The sequence below is a fragment of the Neofelis nebulosa genome (assembly GCF_028018385.1).
Source record: "Neofelis nebulosa isolate mNeoNeb1 chromosome Y unlocalized genomic scaffold, mNeoNeb1.pri SUPER_Y_unloc_2, whole genome shotgun sequence".
NCBI classification, from domain to species: Eukaryota; Metazoa; Chordata; class Mammalia; order Carnivora; family Felidae; genus Neofelis; species Neofelis nebulosa.
Genome location: NW_026691918.1, coordinates 329,362 through 339,163, shown reverse-complemented (window position 1 = coordinate 339,163; position 9,802 = coordinate 329,362). Strand labels below are relative to the sequence as shown.

The 9,802-nt window shown below is 38.1% G+C and overlaps 1 pseudogene; it reads right to left on the bottom strand.

Moving 5' to 3' along the window:
- Positions 1-533: 533 nt before the first annotated feature.
- On the bottom strand, positions 534-1,261 carry LOC131503593 (sex-determining region Y protein-like; annotated as a pseudogene).
- Between the last annotated feature and the right edge of the window lie 8,541 nt (positions 1,262-9,802).

Genomic DNA, 9,802 nt, shown 5'->3' with positions numbered 1-9,802 from the left:
AGAAGACGTAACTTACATATCCAGTTGTTAATTATCTGGGGTTTACAAAGCCGGGGAAAGTACCTGAGAGAGCAGTGAACAGACTGCGTACACAGCACTCCTTGAAAGGATACGAAGTTTTCCATGGACGTACATTTTTTTCTATAAGACAATTTTGTCCGTGTTTCTCATTAGTGTATTTTTGAGTCACAGGATTTAAAATACAGAATGAAGATTCTGTTATCTATGCTGAGGACTATCAGGTTATCAATATATACTTACTTGCAGCTATTAGTTTAGTACCCAATCGGCGGAAAACTGGATACGACAGTTGTTCTGTTAAACGACACACAGGCCGTCTTGGAAATCAAGCAGTTTCAGTAGTGTTAAGGTGCTCTCTTGCCAAGTTAAGCAGCCGTAAATCCAGGCTGGATCAGTTGACAACGTCGTGTAAATTTTTTATCTGTTAAGCATGTGTACACGCTTTATTTTGAAATTAAGTGACAGAGGAAATAATAGTACAGTTAAGATGAATAAGGCCTTGGGTAGCGACACTAAGGAAATCACCATGCAAAGTAAGCCTCAGAAACTCCCAGCTCTAAGTTACGGTAAAGGGGAGCATCCGCGGAGAGCTGCATAGCCAAGTCTTCAGGACTGTTTTGGAGGGTTGTGGAGGTCCTGTGAGGTCCCGGTTCCAGCAGCGAGTTGGTTATGCTCATGGGTTCCGAGGAGGAGTATAACTGGTCCTTCATTCGTGAGTGTGCAGCCTTCGTACAGCCGTCCTTGTAGGGGAAGGCGTACAACCTCTCTCCCGCGTGCAGCTGACTACAGGTGTGGACGAGGGCTCTGCGGGGAGCAATTTGTCACTTTTTCCTGGCGTGGCCTTCCGACGAGGTCGGTATTTATAGCCGGGGTATTTCTCTCGGTGCAGCGCCTGTAGTCTCTGTGCCTCCTCGAAGAACGGCCATTTTTCGGCTTCTGTAAGCATTTTCCACTGGTACCCCAGCTGCTTGCTGATCTCTGAGTTTTGCGTTTGGGGATTCTCTAGAGCCACCTTGCGCCTTTGGTCACGAGACCACACCATGAATGCGTTCATGGGCCGTTTGACGCGGTCCTGACCGCGGTCTCTACCATTTCCTCTGGTTTCGCACCGGTAATTGGAGGTAGGACTCTCCGTGCAAAGTTCGCTAGAGGTTCCCTCCACAGCGAGGATATTTTGTTGCTGTACCGCCTCACGGTGCTCATCGCTGCTCAATACTCTCAACATACCAGAAGCATAAAATTGCAGCGTTAAAAAGGGGGGGTTGGTGGGTAGCAAAGTTCGAAGGTGTAAACGTTACGAGAATTCTGTAACGTTGAAGGTTGTTTCTAGCAGAGACTTTCGTGCTCTAACTTTTCTTAGCAAAGTACTCATTTCTCCGCCCCAGCAGCTCACCTCAAACCCGCCCCCTGGCCACAGCCGAAGCCCAACCTACTATTTTCATGCTGACTTCGAAATAAGGTTCATGCTCGGCTCACTGCCTGTGTGCTTTACATCTAATCCGCCACGCTTAAGTCTCTATGCCACTCTTTAAGAATCGAAGCAAACTTTGTTATTCATTCATTTTATTATCCCTTTCAATCAAAGGACGAATGTACATCTAACTGATGCGAACTGGATATACGTGAAAGTTATGTTTCAAACACAAAGTTTAACGATAACCTAATTCTGTTAGCCTTAGAAACACATTCAGGATATTGAATGCATGTTACGCATCATCGCGTTTGTTCACTTCTACTTAAACTAAAATTCAAAACTTGATGTCAGTTTCCCACTGCCAAACAACTGGGAATACTGCTTTACTGTCTATGCTGAAGATTAACAGAATGCAAAATATATATGTTTCATACCCAATATTTATTTTATTTATTTTATTTTATTTTTTTTTCCCAACGTTTTTTATTTATTTTTGGGACAGAGAGAGACAGAGCATGAACGGGGGAGGGGCAGAGAGAGAGAGGGAGACACAGAATCGGAAACAGGCTCCAGGCTCCGAGCCATCAGCCCAGAGCCTGACGCGGGGCTCGAACTCACGGACCGCGAGATCGTGACCTGGCTGAAGTCGGACGCTTAACCGACTGCGCCACCCAGGCGCCCCGATACCCAATATTTAATGGCCACTCTCTGCGACAACTAAAATTAGATATAAAAATTGTTCTATTAAAAAAGCAAACAAGACAAGCAAACCAACACCAACACCACCACCACCACCAACCAACAGATGACCCTGGAACTCAAGCGATTCCAGTGGCACTGAGGTAACATTTAAGAGACTGATTTCTTTACACAGACTGTACACTTATACACTTATACCTGACTCACTCTCTTCTGCAGTTTCACAGAACTAATGATCAAAACAAAACAAAAAAGACTTTACAAATATAAACTAAATTTCTAAATTAGAGCCACCAACTTATCATCTTGTATATTTTACTTCAACCTTAGCACAAAAGTAAACAGTCATGGTCTACCAAGTGAAATAAGTGAATACCTCCTCCAAGTAAATTGTGAAGGTGGATATGGAAGTTATCCTAAAACATGGTCATGTAATACCTTAGGCGGGAACTTCCCCAAGCAAGCCTTAAAACTATATTTGCAAAATGGGAGTAACAACTATAGATTGCACAGGGCACGGCCTGTTAAAAAACCAACAAACAACCCCCCCCAAAACAAACAAACAAACAAACAAACAAACAAAACAAGGTCTCACCAAGACTGACTAAGAATGATGCCAAAATTCCTAAGGATATTATTATATGATTCCTTCGTCACATGCAGATAATCCACATAGCCAAATGTGATTTATGCACTAAATGTGATGGTGCACTAATACAAACATTCCAAGCAAAACTTAACTTTAGTCAGTGAAAAGACGAGTATGAGCCACATAATTTGTATCTTACTTGTCTATTGAAGTTCAGTATTCCAGATCCAAATAAAATGGGAATCTGTTGTCACCTGACCCAATTTAAAATAGATTTCTTGGCACAGAATCAAACATTTAGATTACACTCATACACAGGAGCAGATATCGTAAAGCTGGAAATCATTTCACATAGGAGAAAAGAACATGCCATTTCAAAATTGAAATTGAAAGGCCGAAAGTGATACACACTGCAACACAGATGAACGTTGAAAACATCAGCCTGTCCGAAAGAAAGAAAGCAGAAAACAGGCTCCATACTCAATGTTTTTGTTTATGTGAAATACTCACAAGAGGCAAATTCATAGAGCCAGGAACCGGATTAGCACTTGTCAGCATCTGGAGAAGGAGGACAAGGCACCAGGAGTAACCAATAAAGGTTGTAGGGTGTTCCTTCTGGGATGAGGAAATTTTCTGGAACTAGACACTGGAGACGGTTGAGCAACGTTGCTCATGCGCTTAAGGCCACTGAATTGTACACTTTAAATAGTTAAAATGAGGGGTGTCCACGTGGCTCGGTCAGTTGAGGGTCCAACTTCCACTCAGGTCATGATCTCGCAGTTCACAAGTTCAAACCCCGTGTCAGGCCCTGTGCTGACAGCTCAGAGCCTGGAGCCTGCAGCCTGCTTCGGATTCTGTGTCTCCCTCTCTCTCTCTCTGCCCCTCCCGCATTCATGCTCTGTCTGTCTCTCTCTCTCTCAAAAATAAATAAATAAATAAATAAATAAATAAATAAATAAATAAATAGTTAAAATGAATACGATGAATTTTATGTTATGTTTGTTTAACTGTACTCCACCCCTATCCAAAGAAAGGCAAACAGGGCCTCACACATATCTGTATCATTATACGAAGTAATATCTACATCAGGGAGGGTGGGGGAGCAGTCAATAAAATTTAAATGGAAAAGAGAGATTTCACTGCTTTTGAATTTCCAGCTTCTAGAATAGTGGCTGGCATGTACTTGCCATATTGGAATACTTGAAATATTTCTTCAATGCTTTAGTAACTAACAAAAGGGATGGAAATAACCCCACTTGTGGAGGAAGAAAGAGAATTGGTAATCCATGTACCAAAGTAGAACAAAAGAGACATGAGCTTTTAACAATCTTTCTTAGAAAAATAGAGAGGGGTGGTGGAAGAGGGAGTCACAGTTTACCTCTGCAACACGATGTCAATAATTTACCTAATGTTTCTTTGAGTGCATTTTTGAGCTTTCTCCTTGCGGAAGAACCAAGCTGATCGCCTGTGCATCTTCATCGTTCCAATACAAGTGGATTTTTTTGATGTTTCTACTCATTTTAATTTTGGGCTGACACTCTCAGTTACTATGACCAAGTGGCTATGACAATATTTACCAGCTCTTACAATCGTGAATTTTTATACCAGCGAATAAAGATATGCTCCCCTGACCTGCTGGGTAAATGGGACTCCATTTCCACTTCCACCGCCCCAAGTCCAGTAAATAAAAGGTTAAGGCTTTCTTGTTTTGTATGTATGCAACCTTTCTTTCTCATTAGTGATTACATCTCAACAGTTGTCCACTACATTTTCACCAATAAGACCTACCAAGCAATTGTAAGCGGTAGGAAGTGGTATGGTCCTATCAATGTTAAGTCTAAATGGGTTTAACAAAGAACAAAGGTTGCCAACCTAATAAAGTCGTTTTATCTTTTGGTGATGCTGCTGTAGTCAATTAGAAAACTGCTCAGCAGACATTAGAATCAGGTAATTTCATAAGATTCTGGTATCTTTTCAGATTAGAATAAAAGTGAAGGACAACTGAAGAATAATAAATAAGATTATTCCAATGAAGTCAATTGCATTTGAGGCAAAACTACACACGACACACAATTCTCATTGGTTAAATACACCCTTCAAGCCCTGATTTTAATTTCTATGGTGGATGGGAGCACAGTTCAACACTGTTTACACAGTAAAACCCACAACATTTTACACTGATAATTTATAGATGATTTCTCCTCACCAAAACAGAACAGAACAGAACAAAACAAAACAAAACAAAATGAAATGAAATGAAATCAGGACATCTTCAGCTTAAGGAATGGTTACAATTCCCTGAACCCCAGGGAAATTTTACTTCATGTATTCCCTGTAATTTTATCAAGACATTCTCATCAAAATACAAAGACTGTACATGCGGTTATAAGATAACCCCCAAACCTTACACCAGTTGTAGTTTACTAACCTAAATTCATTTATGTGTCCATGTCACTTACACTTTATCTATGAGCTATTTTCTAAAAGCCTACTGGTAGATAGGATACCAAAGACAAGGAAAAAAAAAGAAAAAGTAGATGAAGTGCACAGCAGCAACTTTTCAAATGTTTTGTGCATTAAGAGACACTATCAAGTGAGCAGAAAGACTGAATAGAGTAAAACTAATTTAGGATTTTTAAGAATTTAATTAGTATCTAATTCCCTTTGCGATTTTGGAGTCAAATATCCCCTTTTAAATTTGTTTTGTATATATATTGTATACTTTATATTATAAAGTATATATATACATAAAATATATATATATATTATATATTATATATATATATATACTAAAATATAAATATATATATCCCTAGTACAATATAACGTTATAGGGTTAGGGTAATAAATATATATTTATATATGTTTATTTACATTTAAATAATTAAATATATTTTAATTAATTACTTAAATTACATAAGTAATTAAATAATTAAATATATTTTTGTATATCATTTATACTTATATATATATATTTATAAATATAGATCTATTATGTATTTAGATATATAGATTAATATATATTGATATATTTATAATATATATAGACTATATATACTATATAGTACTATAGACTATATATACTATATGATATATACTATGTGCTATATATATATACATATATACACATATATACATATGTATATATATCTATGTACACACACACACACATACACATACTATATACCTACACACACACATTTTATATATATATATAAAAGTGTGTATATATATATACATATATATATACATATGTATACATATGTATATACGTATATATATATACTTACTGAGTTCTTAAAACAAATATAGCCTTGGAGCTGAAGAATGAAAACTAAACATTCTTTTATTCTTTTAATGTGTTGGGTGATGCAGTGATGCAGTTTTGGAGTGGTGGTGGTGGCAGGGGAGGGGCGCGGACCACAGAGTTGACAGACAACAAAGAATTCTTGAGATGTCTTTGGTGCAAAAAAGGTGGCTTTATTAAAGCACCGGGACAGGACCCATGGGCAGAAAGAGCTGCACTGGGGTCATGAGGAGTGACTAATTATATACCCTCAGGTTGGGAGGGGTTAGGGATAGTGTAAGTGTCTAAGGAATTTTGGAAGCAAGGTTTCCAGGACCTTGAGGGGCTAGCTGCTGTTAGGAAAAGGTCATTTACTACCGTCTAGTAAAACCTCAGTCATATCGGTGGGGCCATATGCTTAGGGGATGATTGTCAGAATATATTTTGGGGGTAGAGATAAAGGGATTTTTACATGTTAAAGGAGACTTACAGGATCCTGGGAGCCAGGAAAATGTTAAGTTAACCTTGCCATCTGCCTTGAGCAAAGTGTCCTCATGGAGGTAGCTGAGATCCTAGAGGGAAGTCACTCTGCCTGTTTCAAGGACTTGTCAGTGGGCTGTAGGCAGTAAGGAAGTTTAATTTCTCATTTGCCTCTTTTTCCTGTATCATTAGGTTTCATTGTTCCAAGACTTTAATCAAATAAACCACACAGATGCTGATTCCTTTAAATATGATCAGTTTCATTGATATATCTTTCTCAGGATAATTAACTTGAAAGAAAAAAAGACATATCCTTCTCAGGATAATTAACTTGAAAGAAAAAAAGACTACCTGGAAAAAAAAAAAAGGTTTACAATTAAGTGTCTACTGTACCTAGTTTACAACTTTAAAGTAATGCTATTTGGTTTCTTCCCTAACCTCAACTGAACACTCCCTTTCTTCTAATTCATCACTTTGACCTTCGCAAAATATGGAAGATTGCCCCTTAAAACAAGGTTTCAATCTTAGAAGAGAGGAGGGGAGAAAAGTATATCCTGAAGCATTTTCCTGGATCAGTTGTAACTAATGGTGTTAAAAAGCACATCTCTGCTAGAGAGGCATAAAATATGTGAAAAGAAGCTGATTTTGTATACAATCCTCCTTTCTACCCTGAAACATACAAGTGGCCTCACTGTTTTTCATTTAAGTTCTGATGTGCAAGTGCGAGCTAATTTTTTGTTAATTCCTCTGATCAGCTCCACGGCGGGCCCTGGTATTTGCACTTACACTTTTAATGTTTCACCTTCAAAACAATAACGCAATAGTAATGGATATAATATGTTTGCTGATTTGGTCTCGTTTGAATGACAATGGCTTCAGTACCTTGCCAGCTAGAAAATACTGCTTGATCGTAAATGACTCCTTATGCTGAAACTGCGACAGGTATCTGATGCATACAAAAGAAAAACAGGAGGAATTGTGGACTTTTCATATTTAAATATTATGTTGCAATGATCCCTTGCTTCAAACTTTATTAGATTGATCAAAACAATCACCTGAGTCTGGTGGTTAAAAGAAAAAATGGTAATTCTCCATCTGTCTGATCTCATCAGTTACCTTAGTAACTGTTTTGCACTGAAAAGAACTAATTTTGATTCTCAAACACAATTTATACTTATAAGTCCCTTATACTTAATTCTTTTAATCCCCCTCATTGCTTTGGTTATAACCAATTTCCCAATTGTAATATCACTTACATTCCCTTTAATTTTTCTCCTTTACCTACACTAGTCAGTGGGTATTTAATATTACAAGCTTTTTAAATAAATGAGGGTTTCTTATTTTTCTCTTTCTAGTGCATTTTTAATAATTTCTCTTGGCCTGTTTTCTTTCTTTTTTTTTTTCTTTTTTCTTTTTTTTTTTAGCAAGATGTTGTATAGTCAAGGCTTGTGCAGGTAGCAAGAAAGAGGCAGGTGAAGAACCTGAAAAGCTGTTGAATACAATAAAAATATAATTTGGCTCACTTGCCTATTTTTTTAAGCATATTAATTCCACTCAGTTAACATAGAGGGTGATATTAGTTTCAGGTGCAGAATTTAGTGACTCATCACTTCCATGCAACATCCAGTGCTCATCACAACAGACATCCTTCTTAAGACCCATCACCCATCCAACCCATCTCCCACCTGCCTCCCTTTTCTCATAAGTCTTAGTTTGTTCTCTATAGCTGAGTCCGTTTCTTTTTCTAAATTTATTAACATTAATATTATTTATATTTATATTTTAGTTAACATACAGGGCAGTATTGGTTACAGGAGTAGAATTCAGTGATTTATCACTTACGTATAACACCCAGTACTCATCCCAGCGAGTGCCCTCCTTAATACCCATCACCTGTTTAGCCCATCCCCCTAACTACTTCCCTCCATCAACCCTCAGTTTGTTCTCTATCATTAAGAATCTCTGTGATTTGTTTCCCTTTATTCCCTCCCCACCCCCACCTTCCCATAGGCTCATCTGTTTCGTTTCTTAAATTCCCCAAACATCGTATGATATTTGTCTTTCTCTGATTGATTTATTTTGCATAGCATAATACATTCTACCTCCATCCTTGTATTGCAAATGGCAAGATTTCATTCCTTTTGATGGCAGAGCAATATTCCATTGTGTGTGTGTGTGTGGTGTGTGCATACACAAATCACACACACACACACACACACACACACACACACACACACACCCAAGCATTCTTTACATTCTACCACCAGCATTCTTCACAGAGCTAGATCAAACAATCCTAAAATTTCAATGGAAGCACAAAAGACCCCAAATAGCCAAAGCAATCCTGAAAAAGAAAAACAAAAGTGGGGACATCATGATTCCAGATTTCAAGCTATATTACAAAACTGTGATCATCAAGACAGCATGGTACTGACACAAAAACAGACACATAGATCAATGGAACATAATAGAAACCCCAGAAATGGACCCACAAATATATGGCCAACTCACCTTCAACAAAGGAGGAAAGGATAAGCAATGGAAAAAAGACCGTCTCTCCCACAAATGAGGTTGGGAAAACCAGATGGCGACATACAGAAACATGAAACTGGACCACCTTCTTACAGAATACACAAAAATAAATTCAGAAGGCATGAAAGACTTAAATGTGTAAGAGGAAACCATCAAAATCTAGAGGAGAACACAGGCAGAACCTCCTTGACCTTGGGTGTCTTTCATGAGTGGTAGAATGTGAAGAATGCTTGGGTGTGGGGTGTGTGTGTGTGTGTGTGTGTGTGTGTGTGTGTGTGTGTGTTTGTGTTTCTGTGAAATGTTACAGGATTTTGTTAGGAATTTATTTAAATACGTAGTTGCATTTGGGTAACAAGGACATTTTCATGATATTAATTCCTCCTATCTAATAACAGGGATATCTATCCACTTATTTCTGTCCTTTCAATCTCTTTTCTCAAATTGCATGGTTTTTAGTGTTCAAGTCTTTCATTTCCTTGTTTGCTCCTCAGGATTTTATTGTTTTTGATCCTGTTGCAAATGGCATTGCTTTTTGTTGTTGTTGTTGTTGTTGTTGTTGTTAATTTTTAACGTCTCTTTATTTTGAAAGACCAGGAGAGAGAAAGTGGGGGAGGGAGAGAGAGGGTGGGAGAGAGAGAATTCCAAGCAGACTGTGCACTGCCAGCTCAGACCTGACACGTGCTCAATCTTCCAGACTATATTATCATAACCTGAGCCAAAACCAAGAGTCAAACACTTAACTCACTGAACCACCAAGGTACCCCTGTAAATGACATTTCTT